This window comes from Cryptomeria japonica, chromosome 6, assembly GCF_030272615.1.
Source record: "Cryptomeria japonica chromosome 6, Sugi_1.0, whole genome shotgun sequence".
Lineage (NCBI taxonomy): Eukaryota > Viridiplantae > Streptophyta > Pinopsida > Cupressales > Cupressaceae > Cryptomeria > Cryptomeria japonica.
The window spans coordinates 474,725,183-474,745,679 of NC_081410.1; positions in this window are offsets into that span (position 1 = coordinate 474,725,183).

Sequence of the window (20,497 nt, forward strand, 5' to 3'; positions counted from 1 at the left end):
TATTTACATAAACCAGTTTTATCTCCTTTTCTTCAACTTTTTCCCTTAGAAAATTCAGTTTGATAGAAACATGTTTTGTTTTAGAATGTAGTACTGGATTCTTAGATATATCAATTGCTGTAGTGTTATCACAATATATGGTAATAGGTTCCTTGCATTTTACCTTTATGTCTTTCAACATTTGCTTAAGCCATAATACCTATGTACAGTTAGTTGCTGCTGCAACATATTCTGATTCTGCTGTTGATAAAGATGTACAACTCTGTTTCTTGCTCAACAAAGAAACTAGTCTATTTCCAAGAAAGAATGCCCTGCTGGTGGTGCTTTTTCTATCATCCACATTTCCTACCCAATTTGCATCTGTGTATGCACATAATTCAAAGTTTTCATCTCTAGGATACCATAATCTAAGATTTATAGTGCCTTGTAAGTACCGAAAAATTCTTTTTACTGCTGATTCATGATTTTCTCTAGGATTACTTTGAAATCTAGAAACAATACATACTGCATTCATAATATCAGATCTGGTTTGTGTTAAATACAGTAAACCTCCTATCATAGATTTGTATCTAGTTGGATTAACATGTGTAGATTCATCCCTTTGAGATAATTTGTCATTTGTAGTCATAGGTGTGCTTACTAGTTTAGAGTTCTCCATCCCAAATTTCTTTAGTAACTCTTTCAAGTATTTGGATTGACTTAAGAATATACCTTTATCAGTCTGTGAAATCTGCAATCCTAAAAAGAATTTTATTTCTCCAATCATAGACATTTCAAATTCTTGTTGCATTTTAGTAGAAAATTCCTTACATAAACCATCTTCTCCTCCAAAGATTATATCATCAACAAATACTTCTATAATCAAAATGTCATCATTAGTTATTTTGTAATATAAATTGTTGTCTGCATTTCCTTTAGTAAAACCAATCTTTAAAAGATACTTATCCAATCTTGCATACCAAGCTCTTGGAGCTTGTTTTAATCCATACAAAGCTTTTCTTAACCTGCAAACCATATCATTGTCATTTGTCAAAGAAAATCCATCAAGTTGTTCAATGTATACTTCCTCTTCAAGATCTCCATTCAAAAATGCACATTTAATATCCATTTAATAAACTTTGTAGTTCTTGTGTGCTGCAAAAGCCAAGAATAATTTGACTGCCTCAATTCTAGCTACCGGTGCAAAGGTTTCATTGTAATCAACTCCTTCTTTCTGAGAATATCCCTTACACACTAGTCTTGCTTTATTTCTGACAACCTTACCATCTTCATTAAGTTTGTTTCTGAATACCCATTTGGTTCCAATTACATTTTTATCTTTAGGCCGGGGAACTAATGTCCAAGTGTTATTTTTCTCAATTTGTTCTAATTCTTCTTCCATAGCTTTAATCCAAAATTTATCTTCACATGCCCAATTAACAGATGATGGTTCAATTTGAGAAATAAGACATACCTCTTCATTTGCCAATCTTCCTCTTGTCATAACTCCTTTAAATTTATTTCCAATTATCTAATCTTCAAAATGATCCAATCTTACATACTGGGGTGTCTTTGTTTGTTGTTGTTCTTCAATTATTGTGGAATCCTCAGATGGTGCTGGGGTAACTGGATCTTCATTCTGTACCGGTGGATTTGGTGTAGGTTCATTTGTCACAATTTCTGTTGCCGGTTCAAAGTCTATATACCTTGAAGTTCCTCTGAATTGTTCATCAATTTTTACATTTGTACTCTCAACAATTTTCTGCAATCTCTTGTTAAAACATCTATATGTCTTGCTCTTAGATGAATAACCAAGAAATATTCCTTAATCACTTCTAGGATCAAATTTGCCAATATACTCATCTCTTCTAATATAACATTTACTTCCAAAAATTCTAAAATATTTAAGAGTAGGAGTATTACCAAACCATAGGCCATGAGGGGTCTTACCGGTTTCACCTTTGATGTTAACTTTGTTGAATGTATAGACCGCTGTGCTGACTGCTTCTTTCAAATACACGTGGTAAATTTGCTTCTGATAACATGCTTCTTGCTGCATCCAAGATAGTTCTGTTTTTCCTTTCAACAACTCCATTCTGTTGTGGTGTCTGAGGTGCTGATAGCTGTCTTTTGATTCCATTCACTTCACATGATGTATTAAAGTCCTTAGATGTGAATTCTGCTCCTTGATCTGATCTTAAGCATTTGATTTTCTTACCGGTTTCATTTTCAACCATTGCTTTGAATAGTTTGAACTTTCTAAGTGCTTCTGATTTTTCTCTGAGAAAAGTAACCCAACACATTCTAGAATAGTCATGAATGATTAGCATGAAATATCTATCACTTTGTAAGCTTTTAGTTCTAGCTGGACCACATAAATCAGTGTGAATCAAATCAAGAGCATTATTGGATTTTCTGGAATACTTTTGAAACTAGCTCTAACTTGTTTTCCAAATTGACATTCCTTACATATTGTATTCTAAGGTTTGACAATTTTAGGTAGATCTCTAACTACCTTAGTAGTACTGATCTTTACCATGCAATCAAAGTTTACATGACAGAGTCTCTTATGCCATAACCAAATTTCATCTATATGTGCAATCAAGCATGTCTTTTCACTGTTATTCAAATGAAAAATATTACCTCTAGTCTGATTACCGGTTGCAATTTCCAAACCAGTTCTATTCACGATTTTGCATTTTCCATTTTTAAATTGTAACTGAAATCCTTTCTCAACTAATTGACCAACACTTAAAAGATTATGCTTTAATCCTTCAACATAGTAAACATTGTCAGTGTTATGCTTACCAGCAAGAGATATTGTACCCTTACCTTTGATTGAACAGGTTTTGTCATCTCCAAATCTTACTAAACCTCCATTGTATTCTTGAAAGTTCAAGAACTTACCTTTGTCTCCTGTCATATGATGTGAGCATCCTGAGTCAATGATCCATTCATCCTTTACTTCAACTTTAGCCGCTAGGGCTTGTTCTACCAGTTGAGTAGTAGGTGCCGATTGATCTTCTGTTATAGCAACAAAAACCCATCCATTGTCTGTCGGATCCTCATTAGAATCATCAGCCACACCTTCATCAACAATGTAACAAGATTTGTCTTTGTTCTTCTTAAATCTGTATCTTTGATATTTAGGATTAGGCTTGTATGTTCTTTTAGCTTCTTCTCTTAGTCTAGCATGTCTATTAGGGCATCTCGAAGCTATATGACCAATCTTATTGCAGCTAAAACATTTAAAGGGTTCTTTACCTTCATACTTACTTCCAATTGGACCTTTAGGCATTTTTCTTGCAAGTAGTGCTTCAAGTTCTTCAAGTTCTTCATTTTCTTTCCTACTTTCTTCAAGTTCTCTTGCATAAAAGGCTTTCCAATCAGATTTGTCAAATGATGGAGTAGATGATGTTGATGCTTTAAAGGCTAAATCTGTCTTAATAGTAGCAACAAGACCAAATTCTTCAATTTCAAAAGCTGAAAGTTTCCCAATCAATGTATCCCTAGTTACTGATCTATTAGGCATTGTTCTTAACTCATTTATAGTAGTAACCTTCATTTTATATGCCGGTGGCAATCCTCTTAAAATTTTTGAAACAATTTCATCCTCACTTAAGGTTCCTCCACAACATTTAATACTCAAAATAATTTCATTTACTCTTTCCATAAAAGCAGAAATTCTTTCATCTTCTTCCATTTTCAGATGTTCATACTTGACCCGGAAGTTTTCAAGTTTTGCAATTTTGTCTATGGAATCTCCTTCATTCAGTGTTTCCAAATGATCCCAAATAGCTTTAGCAGTATACCTATTTGATAATCCCATGGTTTGTTGATCTGATAAAGCGCTCAAAAGTGCTTCTATTGCTTTGCAATCATTTTCCTCATCTTTAACTAAGGTAGTTGGACTGAGCTGACCAGGTATAGCAGCAGTGTAACCTTTCTTTGTAACTTCTCATACGTCTTTACCAATGCAATTTAGATGTGTCTCCATTCTGATCTTCCATATACCATAGTTGGTTCTGTAAACACCTAAAATTGTCATGTCTAATTAAATAAATATTTTATTTATTTAATTATTTAAGCCTAATTCTTCTATTAATTAAATAAATCTTTATTTATTTAATTAATTCATTTATCCTCTTCTAGCCTCATTTCTCATTTAAATAAATACATTTATTTATTTAAATTATCCTTTTCCTAAATTAAATAAATATCTTATTTATTTAATTGATCCCACTTCCTCTATTAATTAAATAAATCTTTATTTATTTATTTATTTAATTCATTAATCTTTTCTATCTATGATACATGTCATTCATCTCTTAATTCCTACACTACCTACCATCTCATTATTTTATTATTTCTCTTACCTACCCTCTAATCACAGCCGACCATTTATCTTTTACACCTCTCAATCTTATCCCTCCATTTCTTATGATTTCTTCTATATAAGGAGATGGTTCCTTCATTATCAAACCCTATACATCCTGACTAATTCAATTGCGCACTTGACTACACTACACCTTTTGCACTTTCATATGAGATCCTACTTGCAACCACATTTCCGATCTTTGTTGAGCTCTTGTGCACATAAAATTTGAGAGCAAATATATCAAGCAAGATCAATGGAGATAGGAAGAATGGAGATCCAAACCCTATTGGACATGTGATGGTATATTTTTGTGATTTCATTTTATTTACATTGTCTTAGGTAATCTTCATATGTTATGGTGGATCTTTGTTGTTGTTAGGCTAGGGTTTTGTGGTTGAATTCGTTTAGTCTTTCAATATTGTTGTATCTATTTTCATCGTATACATTTTGGCACACCTGGTGGGACTCTTGTCTCTTTTGCATTTAACATCTTTTGTTGTAGGTTTTGTGTTTTGAAGTTGCAGATCTGACATTTCCGACAACATTTTGATATTTTCGCGTCTGCGTACTTTTGGATCGTGTTTTCAATTTTCTGTCACGTCTGCGACATTTGGAATCGCGTCTGCGTCCTCGACAGTATTTTATTTCTCTGCAAATTCTTAAAGTTGCGTCTGTGGAGTTTTCAGGCGCGTCTGCGTCTAGGAGCCACGTTTGTGTTCTGGAACCGCGTTTGTGTCAGTTTTAGGCGCGTCTGTGAAATTTTATAGCGTTTGTGTTTTTGATAACCGTGTCTGTGTGAATTTTTTACATTTTGGGTTTCCTTTGATTCGGTTTTGTGTCATTCAGATTTCAGATTTGGTTTATATTGAGCAAACATATTCAAATCTAGCTAATGAAATCGATGCAGCTTGTCTTGGAAAGCAATATCGTTTTGTTGAAGGCCCCTATTTCACAAAGTCTTTTGGATCTAAAATTTACCTAACTTGTGTGCTTGCAGGAAGGGGCACCTGATTATTTGAAACAATCCAAACTACTAATAGATCTTTGTTGCAGGACCTTAGCAAGGGTTTTTGATCTTTATTGTGTGCCTTATTTTCATAGACTAGCAAACACTTCTATTGGTGCACTAAAATTGAATCATTATTTTTTGTGTCTTGAGCAATAGGCTCTTTTTGTTTAATCTTTAGAGGTCTTGTCTCCCCGTGTGGTCATTAGGACTACTAGTGAGGAGAGAACAACCCAAGTGGTAGCAAAAGAAAAGTCATCTTCTTCCAAACCACTATAAATAACTATATTCATGGTGAAAACTATGGATAATGTGTGATGATTAGTTCATACCAACACTATGTCTTCCCATAAACCTGTTTGATCAAATTTATTTGATCATTTGTAGGGCGTAACTCCTACCGGCTGGGAGCCTTCTGTATTTACAGAGCTGAAAGTGCCACATGTATGGCCACATGAGCGAATGCCCTTACTAGCACCTTTTTGTTTTAGAAGCCAAAATCCTTCTAGTTGTTGGGGCAGGAGGTCGGACCTCTGGTAGCGGCCCACACACATACGGTTCTTAGTAGAGATACAAAGTTCCCCACAAGGAGTTTTCATGGGGACTGATGCTTGGCTGCCCTGAGAAGTGAGTGCCGAGGGTGGAGCCAGTGGGGTCAAGCATATAAGTATCCGCTCTGAGTAGCGTAGCTTCAGGGGAAACTCCATGTGGGATCAACAACTATTGTCTTGGCCAGCCATAAGAATTGTGCTTGACTTATTTTAAACAATCAAACATTCAAGACCAAACACCAAAACATTGTGTCTTTTGTGTCTTCAAGTGTATGCAAAACAATTTTACATCAAACAACACACTTTTCTTTGAGTCATTTTGAGTCTAAACACTTGCAAACATTGAGTCCTCATCAACACTGTGTCCTCTTGTCATGAAAAATAGTCAAACATTCAGATTTGGTCACAACAAAACAACTTCACAGAATGGTAAAATTGCACAAAGTTTGTAGAAACGCTTCTGTGTTTGATAGAACCCCGTCTGTGTCATTTAAACACATCTGTGAAGGGAAGAAACACGTCTGTGTTGTTTGAGCAACATTGCAGCATCTCAGAAACACATCTGTGTCTGACAAAACTACGTCTGTGTCATTTAAGCGCGTCTGTGTCTGACAGAATAGCGTTTGTGTCCTTTAAGCGCATCTATGAAGTATACAGGCACGTCTATGTTCAGGATTGAAAACTTTCATAATTCAACAAAGAAGAACAATCAGTTTCAGACTTATTGAGCTTCATAGGTTATCTCTCTGGGTTATCCATCTAGCATTCAACCTATCTTTTGGGTCTCACAAAGTCCATCATTGCTTTGCACCTTACATTACATTCACATTTGTCTAAACTTGAGTCAAAAGGTCACTTGCTTGTCCTCATCCTACTTTGTCAACACATTACATACAATAACATTTTGCTAAGTGGTCCCTCATCAAGGTCTATCACCTTTGGGTCTCATTTGGTCTTACTTAGAGTCAAGGTCAACTTACCTCATCAAGATAAACTATCATCTCTTTGGAAGTCACACCTACTCTACTACATACATACTTGGTCTTACACTTTGGACATTGCAAGTAAACCTCAGATTCATTTACATTCCATCCAACTCTTAGTCTTCCATACTCTTTCAATTTTCATCTAGTCTCACCCATCTTGGTCAAGACCTAGTTCATGGTTGAAACCCATTCCCAAAAATCTAAGAGAGAAACTAAAGAGGCTCAAGAGTCCGCAAACATGAGTGTCTATGAGTATGACAATGATGTCTTTTTCAATTCTGATCATAACACATTACCTGACATGGATGCCTATAGAAACATTCCAAATGTTGAGAACATGGACACTACAAACAACAATGATACACACAATGACAATATGGACAACTTTTTCGTGCATTCAGCAGAAGTGGAAGACACCATTATGAATCCCCATTTCAATCGATTGGTTGAGGAAATAATGAGGAGAGATAGACAATATTTCTTACAAGTGATGGCACAAAGTGGAGCCAAGATCCCTCATGATTTTGACATGTCTCAAATAATGGAACATAGACCTTTGCAACAAACTCACTCCAACATGGATCAAAGGAGGCCTAATAGTGGAGGCAATAGAGGACCACATATGGTGCCTGAATCACCATCATCTTTGTTTCAAAAACCAGAGGTCCCATACACACATGGTCAAACATATGATACTCACCTTCGCCGACCATTATGGAAGTCTTATGCGGAAAAACATACCAATGCTAAGGATCAACCACCAAAGCAATTGGATATTCAAAGGCATGCTCAAAATTTGGACACAAGGAAACCCCGTGTCAAATTTGCGAGCAACACATTAGAACAAACTCATGACATACCTGTAGAGTATGGTATACATGGACAAAGCAGATATTCCATTCCTCATCATGACTCTATACCAATTGGTCCATATACACATCATTATTATAGACCTCCTCCATATGAACATGTTTACGATCAATATCATCCATATATGCAACATGCTCCTCCTCCACCCGGTGGTTCAGGAATGGGATATGGTCCAAGAAATTGATATCCACCTAAGAACAATTTGGAACAACAAATCAAGGATTTACAAAAGAAAATGGAGGACATAAATACACCGAAGCCAACTTACACAATGAGAGACATATGTCCCTATCCATTTGACAAGAGCATTCCAATGCCTCCATTTCCTACACACTTTGTGACACCTAAGTTTGATAAGTATAGAGGAAAAGGGGATCCTAAGGCACACATAAGATAATTTTTCATAGCTTGCATTGAGGTAGTATCAGAAGAGACATATTTGATGAGATTATTCCCACAAAGCTTAGGTGATCAAGCTATGGAATGGTTCTCCCAACTTCCACCCGGAATTAAGTCATGGGGTGATTTAGCAGAGGCATTTATCCAACATTTCTCATACAACATAGAGACAAACATATCAGTCACCACTTTGTGCAACACAAGGCAAAGGGATGGAGAGTCTTTTTCATCATTTTTACAAAGATGGAGGAATTTAGCCAGTAGATGCTCTTGTGAAATTCCACAAAAACAAATGGTAGAGATGTTCACCCAAAATGTTAACAAAGACATTGTTATGACCTAAGAAAAACTTGTTTGTCCACTTTTAAGGACGTCATTGAAAAAGGATTAGCAACAAAGAAGGTCCTAATTGAACAAGGAGTCATTAAGATATTCAAGGAAAACAAAGATGACTTTAAAGGAAAAGATAAGCCAAGATTTTGGAATAAAAACAAGAACACAGTCAATGATGGTGTTGTGGATGCCAATACAGTGCGACCCAAAATCATTTTTTCGGGATCAAGCTCTACAAACAATCAAGTGAATACTCAAACAACTTCAAAGTCACGAAGGAAGTACACTCCATTGGGAGAACCACTTGAGTCCGTTTTCAAAAAGCTAGTGGCAAACAAAATAATAACAATTCTAGATTTTCTTCAAAGTCACGAAGGAAGTACACTCCATTGGGAGAACCACTTGAGTCCATTTTCAAACAACTTCAAAGTCATACTCAAACAACTTCAAAGTCACGAAGGAAGTACACTCCATTGGGAGAACCACTTGAGTCCATTTTCAAAAAGCTAGTGGCAAACAAAATAATAACAATTCCAGATTTTCTTCCATTTGAGCCAAAGGTCAAACCAAATTGGTGGAATGATGATGAATATTGTGAATTTCATAAGAGCAAAGGTCATAAAATAGGTAATTGTCATCGACTGAAGAATATCATACAAGATCTTATTGATAGAGGTGACATTGAGATTGAAGGACACTCATCCAATCAAGAACATGAAATGTTTAAGGAACCATTCCCAAAGCATGACAAGGGAAAAGCCAAAGCCACAGATGACCAAACCAACTATACCAGAGCATCTTATAACTATGATTCAACTATCAATCACATTTCGAAGGAAAATTATGTCTCTACCATTATCATCAAGGACAAAATGCTTGAGAATTCTCCCCAAAGACCCAAGATTGTCCTAAAAGGCATTGGATCTTCTTTTGAACCTACCTCTGAATGTAATGTTACAACTCGTCGAGGTAAATTCACTTTGCAAGGTGCTCCAGCTAAAAACACCACTTCCTCGACAACCAAGCCTAAGTATGACCTTGTAGAACAATTAGGGAAGACACCCGCGCTCATCTCCATCCTTGAGCTCTTACGCATATCCCCCGCGCATAAAGCTATCCTTGACAAAATTTTGAGAGACACTGCTATCCCTACCGATTTGAACATGGACCAGTTTCAAGCCATGGCGGGATACCTTTCTGTTCCACACTCACTTACATTCACAAAAGCTGATGACGCCTCTGTAAGTCAGCCACATAATGCACCTTTACACATTAAAGCCTTCATACACAAACATCGAATAAAATGAGTCCTTATAGATGGAGGAGCAGGTCTAAACATTTGTACATTGAGCACTATTAAACAATTGGGATATTCTGATAAAGTTGGAAATTCTACAAACAAAATTACCATCAAGGCATATGATGATGAAGAACGTTCATCCAAGGGCACAGTCACCTTACCTCTCAGAGTTGGGCCAGTTACGAAGGATGTGGTTTGTCAAGTCCTAGACCTAGATCTCACATACAATATATTACTAGGACGTCCCTTGATTCATGAAATGAGGGCAGTCCCATCTACATATCACCAATGCATTAAGTTTCCTCACAATGGAGTTGAGATAATAGTTAATGGTGATCCTAATCCATTCATATACTGCAATAACTTGAGACCGAAAACTGAGATGATTATTCTAAGTAATAGGGAATCTGTCCCTTCTTCTGCATACATTGATCCTGAATCATTAAAACCTTCGACCTCAAAACAAGGTGAGCTTAAAGGGAAATTTTAGGACAAGGGCATGGGTGAGTACACTTTGAATCAAACCATGTACTTACAAGCTATGAGTTCACCAAAAGAATATGGAAGACCACATCCTAATAAGCAGGTATCTATCATTATACTCAAATGGGACCCTACTATCTTTCAAAGATGGGGTGAACTAGAAGAGGAAGACTTACACAAAATGCTTTACAAAGACCCTAAAAATGATACACAAGTTCACATTAGCATACCATGTGAAAAGTATGGCAAAGGGTTCAAGATCCTACAAAAATTTGGGTATGATGGCAAAAGCCCTCTTGGCTTAAGAAAGGAAGGCATCATTGAACCTTTACAACCTGAATTGACATTCAAAGAGGAACGCTCGAAGGGACTTGGTTTCGTGACTTCCAAGGTCCACACTCAAAAGACAGAAGAAGCATTACAAATCAAAGCTACCAAAATTCAACAAGAGAATAGCTATTCCACAGACTCCAATGAATGGGAATGGGATTCAGACAAATCCTCCAGTAACTATGAACCCACCGAGACATTTAGAGAACCAGGTGAACCCGCAGAAGAAGAGGAGTTTTATAGAAAATTCAAAGTTGGTCAAGAAACAATCTCAGAGGATCCCAAACAGTCCTTGCCTCTAGGCTCTAGGTCGAAATCACATAGAATGAGAACACCTAACCCAGAATGCGCTACTAGTGATGACAATTTGGATTCGTTCACAATCAAGACTGATCAGGAGAGTGCCAATGATGACCTTGATAACTACCTCGACATACCTGAATATAACTGCATCTTCACTCTTAGCCCCGCTAACTTCAAAGACATCAAAGGCCTTCCCCTTGTTCACCATCAACTTATTGACTGGGACCATGAAGGACCTGCACAGTTTGACACATTCCAAAATGATGAAGCTTTTATTGACTATGTTGGCATACGAGATGATCTTCCCCTTGGGGACCATAAAGCGAGATACACTATAGAACTCAATAGCATGGCATATTTTGGTGAAGGTGTCGGGCCTTCCAGTCACAAAAATATAAAAATAAAAACAAATTAAGGGTCTTATGGCGAAAACCACATTGTGGCACCGTTTGACCCCAAAAAAGTAAAAAGAAAGGACGTATTTGAGGGCGAAAACCTCTTTGAGGCACCTGAAGATGGAAGGTTCGACATTCTCGCAACATCATATGAGGAAAAGTCATCCATGTTGGTAGAGGAGACTATCAAATAAAACATTGGCACAGAAGTTCCACACAACATATTCCTGGCTCAATCTTTGACAGAGTCAGAAAGGACAAAATTCATAAGTTTCTTCACAGAACGAAAAATCAACTTTGCATGGTCATACGCTGATATGCCTGGATTGGATCTGGATTTGGTAATGCAACATTTGACAGTTAAACCATGGGCAAAACCAGTGAAACAAAAATTAAGAAAGATGCATCCACAAGTGGCATTATTAGTCAAAGCAGAGCTTGAGAAATTATTGGATGTCAGATTCATACGCCTAATTGATTATCCTGAATGGATCTCCAACTTAGTGCCTGTCAGTAAACTAGATCGTAGTATTATAATATGTACAGATTTCAAAGACATCAACAAAGCTTGTCCTAAGGACGATTTTCCATTACCAAATATTGACTTGATTGTCGATCTCACAAGAGGGCATGCGATGTTATCTTTGATGGATGGATTCTCTGGTTACAATCAAATAAAAATCACATTTGAGAATCAGCACAAAATGGCATTTACTTGTCCTTGGGGAACCTTCTGTTGGAATGTCATGCCCTTTGGGCTAAAAAATGCACGTGCTACATATCAAAGAGCCATGACTACTATCTTTCATGATGTCATGCACATTACTGTGGAAGATTATGTTGACAACCTCTTGGGTAAATAAATAGATGGAGATACACATTTGGACATACTTTCAGTCATCTTTGATCGGTTGGAAAAGTATAAAGTAAGATTAAACCCCAAGAAATGTGTCTTTGCAGTAACCTCCGGGAAGCTCCTGGGATTCATTGTATCAAAAAGAGGAATCGAAGCCGATCCAGCAAAAGTCAAGGCCATCCTAGAGATGAAACCACTAAGAAATATCAGTCAATTTTGATTTTTGCAAGGGAGACTCCAGTCCATACGAAGATTCATAGCACAACTTGCAGATAAATGTAATCCTTTTCAGCACTTGCTACATAAAAACATCAAATTCAAATGGGATGATAATTGTCAACAAGCTTTCCAGGCACTTAAAGATTATCTTCTAAATCCACCAGTATTGATTCCACTAGTTCCAGATCAACCTCTATTACTATACATATCAGCTACTTCAACAGCACTGGGGGCACTCTTAGCACAACAAGTTGCTGAGGGCAAAGAAAAGGTAGTATACTATATCAGTCACACATTGGTGGGATATGAGCTAAACTACACACCAATTGAGCGTGCATGTCTCACTGTGGTCTTTGCTTCATAGCAATTATGACATTACATGCTAACTCATAAGACTAAGTTGGTTGCAAGGATCGATCCATTGAAATACCTTCTCAATAAAGCAACACTTACTGGGCGACTAGCCAAAGGGCTGATGCTCCTGAGTGAATTCGACATCGAGTATGTTGATAGAAAATAAATAAAAGGACAAGCTATCACAGATCAGTTAGCAGATGCTCCCATGTTAGATGATGTTCCTCTAATTTTAGAATTTCTAGATGAATCCATTTTAATAATGTCACATGTGAAGCCTTGGAAACTATACTTTGACGACTCAAACACATAGCATGGGGCAGAAGCTGGCATCCTCTTCATAACTCCTCAAGGGGATTCTATACCAAAATCATATCGATTATCATTTCCCTGCACTAATAACATAGTGGAATATGAAGCATTAACAACTAGATTACAGATTGCAGTTCAGTGGAAGATCTAGGAACTTCATGTTTTTGGGGACTCTCAACTTGTAATTCATGAAGCAAATTATGACTTTCAAACAAAGGATGAGAAATTAATGCCCTATAGAAGAATGGTGGATGACTTGAAACAAAGTTCACGCAAATAGACTTTGAGCAGATACCAATAGAGCAGAATAGAGCCACGGATGCCATGGCTACAATTGCCTCACTAATTGATCTACAACGGGATGAGACCCGCTATGAGTTCCTGGTGGATAACCTTTTGGTTCCCTGATATGAAATCACTCCTACTGAGATGATATGTGTCATCGGTCCCGAGTCCCAGTTATATGGTGCCATTTTCACATACCTTCGTGACAATATCCTACCTCCTGACCTATCTAATAACCAACGTCTCACTTTCATTCACCAATCTTCTCGATACGTCATTTTAACCAATATCCTATAGCGTCGAGGTCTAGATGGCACTCTTCTTAGATGTTTAGAAAGCAACGAAGCTCAGATTGTGTTATGTGAAGTACATGAAGGGATATGTGGTCCGCATTCTAGTGGTCCTACCTTAGCCAAGAAACTCATCAGGACTGGATATTATTGGCCCAATATGGAAAAATACTCATATCAGTTTGTCAAGAAATGTAAGCAATTTCAACTTCATGGAGACCTCATCCATGCACCAGCGCAAGAAATTCAACCAATTGTGACTCCTTGGCCCTTTTGTCAGTGGGGACTTGATCTCATAGGCAAGATTCACCCTCCATCTTCCAACGGTCATAAATTCATCATCACTACCATAGATTATTTCACAAAATGGATTGAAGCGGTGCCTCTTACACAAGTCAGTGGAAAACAAATTGCTACATTTATTCTCAACTATATCATTTGTCAATACGGTATTCCTATTTCCATCATCACTGATAATGGGCATCCCTTAAAAAATCAGGATGTTCATGAACTCTGTGACCGCTTCCATATTACCCATCGTTTTTCGACACCTTATTATCCCCAAGGTAACGATCAAGCTGAGGCGTCTAATAAAACAATCCTTTAAATATTGAAAAAGACAGTCGACAACGCTGGCCGTAATTGGCATATCCAACTTAATCCTGCACTTTGGGCTTACCGCACAAGCTTCCGCACACCTACATGAGCTACACTCTATTCACTTGTCTACGACATTGAAGCTATCTTGCCTATTGAGGTCGAGTTACCCTCTTTATGAGTCTCTTTGCAAAACATTATCAGTGATGAAGACTACAAGGTCTCTCGCTTACAAGAACTTGAACTATTGGATGAACGAAGACAAAATGATTTTAATCATCTCAAGGCTTATCAACAACTAATGATTCACAACTACAATCATAAAGTCAAGCCTCGCACATTTGGGGTAGGTGATTTGGTTCTCAGAGAAAATCCTAAAAATTAGCAAGACAGAGAGAAGAAGGGCAAGTTCGAACCGAACTGGCTTGGTCCTTACATGATCACAACAACATATGGATCTGGTGCATATCAGCTCTCAACTATAGAGGGTGAACCTTTGGAGGATCCTATCAATAGCATGCACCTTCGCAGGTTTTACACATAGCTCTTCAGAGTATCCCAATTCAAAAATACAAAAAAAATCATAAAATAAAAAAATCATTACTTGGTGAAAACCTGGCAAACAGGCGCTTTGTGACACAAAAAAAATAAAATAAAATAAAAAAATTAAAGAAAAACATTTCGTCCAATGGTGAGAACCACTTCGGTGGCACCCTGGGCAAGTACCATTGTGAAAACTGGGTCACCGACGCCATGTGTAGAGACATTTCTTCTCCCTCTTTCAGGATTCACTTTCATCCTTCACTTTGCACACACTCACGACCTATTCATTCATAATAAACTTACCCGTTCTCATCATGGCTTGTTATTGATCTACCTAAGATTGGTTAGCCATTCATAATAAAACTTCCTTTTCATCCCCTTTCCGTTCATAATAAATCAGCTCCTATCTGTGGCTAAGGAAAATCCTATGTCTAGTGATGGGTGTGGAACTAAGAGCATCACCTATTTATGAGGAGTACCATTTCTTCCAGCTTTCTTCAATCTATCCACACACAATCCGCAATAAAGCAACATTTGCATCACATATCTGCAATAAAGTTTCATCTTCTCCATAATAAAGTATTAGTTTCATGGATTCAGTCAGTTTTAGATGAGACACAACAACAACAATGGGCTTCAACAAAACAAATCTTTCAACAGACTCAGACAACATTATGGTTCAATGCTATCTATCCTTTTTGTGAAAGTAAACATTGTGACCACAATCAAATAGACTTATACAAGTGACAAGAGACACTAAACTTGAGGACTACAGTGAATATTGGTGTCGAGTCTTGGTTTTCTTTTGATTTTATCTTTTGGTGACATGTCTTTTAACTTTTCCAAGATGTCTCTGACTAGAGATTTTATCTCCAGGATGTCTTTGACTAGAAAGACGAGGATGGGGTATCGTCACCTATTTTTCTTTTACTGTTTGTGGATTGTCTCTTAGTAATGCTATGACTTGTCCAAGGATACGAGGACACTGTGGGTCTAGTATGAACTGGGGCATTCCTTGTTTGAGACTGTCTTATCTCCATGCAAACAGGTACAATGACTTTCTAGGTCGAACATATGCCTTGATTGTCATAACCTATTTTGCCATAATAAAGCTTAATGATGATAACACACAAGAAACTCTTTCACTTTCATATCTTCTACCTTCCATCCCCCTTTCTTGATTGACCTCCATAGTCCTTCTTGAGTCCGTGTAGCCTGCTATCAAATGACTGAGTATAATGGCACACCAAAAACATTTGCATCTCATGTAGTTTCACCTGCATTACCACATATAAGCATTTCATACATACATATAGATATCACAATTGCATCACATCCTGCACACAACACATATTAGCACATTTTACATTTGCATTATCATATTCATCTACATTTCATACATTCACATTGGCATAACATATTAAAAACATAAAAGATCAAAAAATATTGCATTTCATCATGTACATATTTGCATCCATATCATAAGCATCTCATAGAAACATACATCATGAAACATCTCATCACATAGGTACACATGCATATAGCTGCCGCAAAGATGAATCATCTCATATATATATAATCAAAAGTGTCATGATACAATGATGTCAAAATCATATGGCTACAATCACCCGAAGGTGTCTACATCATAATACAAAATGGTACAAAACTGATACATAGGGAGCCCTCTATGACTATGATGAACTCCCTCCCTTGGAGCCGCCTAGCCTCGACGGAGTCTGAGCCCTAGAAGGACCCACCCCAAGATCATCTCTCCTTCCCCCCGTATCTAGTGGTGGTGGCAGACCCATAACCCCACCGCTGGAGGGCTGTCTCCTCTGACTCCCTCCAGTAGCCATTGCTGTCCACGATGGTCTATGGAAGCTCCTCGCCTGCTGCTCTGGTGGCACTGCCCCATACTATAGGTCTCGCTAATAACCTATCTCCTCCCTTACCCGCAGAACATAGGCATATCCAGCCCCTGTATCCTTTGTCGCCTGCCTCCCAGCCCTCAGTGCTGTCTCAGCCTCAGTCTAGCGCTGAATGGCCCGATCCCGCTCCCGCTCTGTATCCCTCAGCTATCTCTTGAGCCTATCTATCTCCCTCTCCAGATCCTGGATCTCATTTGCCTGTCCTTGACATATCTCCCTCAACTCAAATAGCTCATCCTCCTCCTTGACCCGCTGTGCCTGTGGCTCTGCATGTGGCTCTACTTGTGGCTCCCCCTGTACAGGTGGTTGTGCCTCTGCCTCTGCCTCTACCTCTACCTGTACCTGTACCTACCTCTATCCCTATCCCTGCACCTGTCTAGGACCTTGTGCTGTTGGCACCTGTAATGGCAATTCACCGTGACCCCTCACAACCTGAGCCTGTCTCTCCTCCCTACCCTCTCTCCGTGGAGCCACTCTCCTCTCTCCAACTACACCCCACCTCCTCTGTTGACCTCTACCTCCACCATATCCATCATCATCCTCATCCCCTCCACCATCTCCATCTATCTGCTCTCCTGGGTTTGTCAGGCATGGAAATGGATGCTCTACCCAATATGCAGTGTACTCTGCATCCATACCTGCATCCTCAATCTCAGGCCACATATCCCATGGCATGGGCACCATCTCTACCAGCTGCATCACAGCCTGATCATATGATAATAGTGGCCCAAAGTGTGCCTGGTCTTGTACTGTCCATGCATACATACCAGAACCCCGTGGCATCCGTTGGATCTTGCCAAACTGCCTACATACCCTGTCCATTAATTGCTTCTCTAGTACATAGGGCGTCCTCCCAATCAGATATCTGCTCCTGAAGGTATAGGGTAGCTCCACTGTGTCATCCTCCCACTTCTCCCACTCACGGTACGACCTCCATATCATAGTGTCAATCTCATCGATCACTCAACGCCAGTGCTCCAACTCGCCAATCTGGGGCTGTGAGGTAATCATATCATATAGATGAATAAAACTGCGTCCATGACCTCGACCTCTGAAATGTATTGGCCGTGTGACTCACAGATGCTCATATGCACAAACCTGCAACAATGTAACTCTGCAGCCCAATCCTACGGATCCATGATAAATAAACTGATGAAGCTCATAGTATAAGTGTGCCAGCATGCACGGTCCCTAGGCATATCTGGTATGCCATGTAACCAGTGTCTCCAAGGTGCTCCCCCAACCCACAACCAATCCTCGTGTCGCCCTGTCTGTACACAGGAATCCACCGATCACTCCTCCTAGCACTGCTGGTAGCGCCAGTCCTGTCACTGTCATCGTGTCCCATACCACATGTCCAGCCCTCATCTCCAGTCTCGGATCCCGGAACACTCGTCTCAGAGCATCCTTGTCTCCATCTCGATCATAGGGTATCAAATCCCCATCGATTGGTATCCTCAGAATCCTGTATACATCCTCTAAGGTGACTGTCATCTCACCCATAGGAAAATGAAAAGTGCATGTCTCTGAATGCCACCTCTCAGCCAGCGCAGTCAGAAAACCCATGTTCGCCCAAAACTCAGGCACATACAGAATATATCTCAGACCCATAACCTCAATGACAGCCCTGTCCTTGAATGCCAACTCTGGTCGTAACCTCTGAGTCAATGGGAATCTCTCCCGTGATTCCAGCATAGGTAAGTACTCCTGCAGTCAAGCAAATCAATCATGTCAGTCAAAGTGACACTCACTGTTCATCACAAAGTGTTGCTATCTATCCTAGTGACACTCACTGTTCATCACAAAGTGTTGCTTTTTATCCTAGTGACACTCACTGTTCATCACAAAGTGTGGCTATTTATCCTAGTGGTACTCACTGTTCATCACAAAGTACTACGTGTTCTTGCACTCCCTGTTCATCACAAAGTGCTGCTCATATTTGCACTCCCTGTTCATCACAAAGTGCTACTCCTATTGGTACTCCTTGTTCATCACAAAGTACTATGTCTTGGTACTCCCTGTTCATCACAAAGTGCCTCGATCTATCTTATCTTAGGGCCTCTGCTTGAGTGTATCCTCTTAAGTATTTTCCTAATTGGCAACGTATGTTCTATCACAAAATTGTCAATCCTAGCCCTATCTACTATCCTAGTCTTCTCTAGAGGACCTGCTTGAGTGTATCCTCTCAGCAGCTTATCCAATCGACAACGTATGTTCATCACAGAACTGCCAATTTGACCTTGAAGACATAAATGCACCTTCATGACATAAACACGCTTAAAGACTACATAAATGCGCTTGCTCTGCACAGACGTGCCTGAAATACATAGACGTACCTATGTTCTACATAGACGCGCTTGCTCTGCACAGACGTTCCCACATTGCACAAATGCGCTTGCACAACGTAGACGCGCTCGCATTTGACATAGATGATTTTTCCAGCATAGACGTGCCTAGCACAAACATAGACATGCCTAGCCAACCTAGACGCGCCTGACACCAACACAGACACACCTCGACATTTTTTGACCTTGTTTGACATATTCTAAAATGCATTTATTGTGCTACCTAACATGCATTAATTACAACATTTATTGCGATAAATTACAAGGAGGTTTTGTGGTACTCACTGGTTCTCCTGCATCTGTTGGCCTCTAAAATCGACGAATGTGATCGAATCTATGCACCAATGCCATCGCTGTTGACTGCTGCTGCTCTATTCTCTCTCTACACTTTGATCTCTTGGATGTGTGGATGACAATGAGGATGTATTCCCCTCATGGTCTATCTTATAGACTGCCCTAGCCCTAGCCCTCGTTTCCCGAGTCAGTCTTCTTTATCCCATGACTCTGTCACTCTATCCTATCTGATCAGTCCATTCTACCCTTTATTTCTTATCGAGAGATTGTTTGTGATCTTTTCAGACATTTTCATCCAATCTCTAGAGGGGGCATATCATTCCCATCTTGGGGCAACTTTGTATCAGTTCATCTTATCTTCTTTGAAACAATGCAACAAGCTGCATTGTCTCAAAAAGGGGCAAAATGTAGACACCTAAAATTGTCATGTCTAATTAAATAAATATTTTATTTATTTAATTATTTAAGCCTAATTCTTCTATTTATTTAATTAATTCATTAATCCTCTTCTAGCCTTATTTCTCATTTAAATAAATACATTTATTTATTTAAATTATCCTTTTCCTGAATTAAATAAATATATTATTTATTTAATTGATCCCACTTCCTCTATTAATTAAATAAATCTTTATATATTTAATTAATTCATTGACCTTTTCTACCTATGACACATGTCATTCATCTCTTAATTCCTACACTACCTACCCTCTCATTATTTTATTATTTCTCTTACCTACCCTCTAATCATAGCCGACCATTTATCTTTTACACCTCTCAATCTTATCCCTCCATTTCTTATGGTGTCTTCTATATAAGGAGATGATTCCTTCTTTATCAAACCCTATGCATCCTGACTAATTCAATTGCACACTTGACTACACTACGCCTTTTGCACTTTCATATGCGATCCTACTTGCAACCACATTTCCATTCTTTGTTGAGCTCTTGTGCACATAAAATATGAGAGCAAATATATCAAGCAAGATCAATGGAGATAGGAAGAATGGAGATCCAAACCCTATTGGACATGTGATGGTATAATCTTTGTGATTTCATTTTATTTACATTGTCTTAGGTAATCTTCATATGTTATGGTGGATCTTTGTTGTTGTTAGGCTAGGGTTTTGTGGTTGAATTCGTTTAGTCTTTCAATATTGTTGT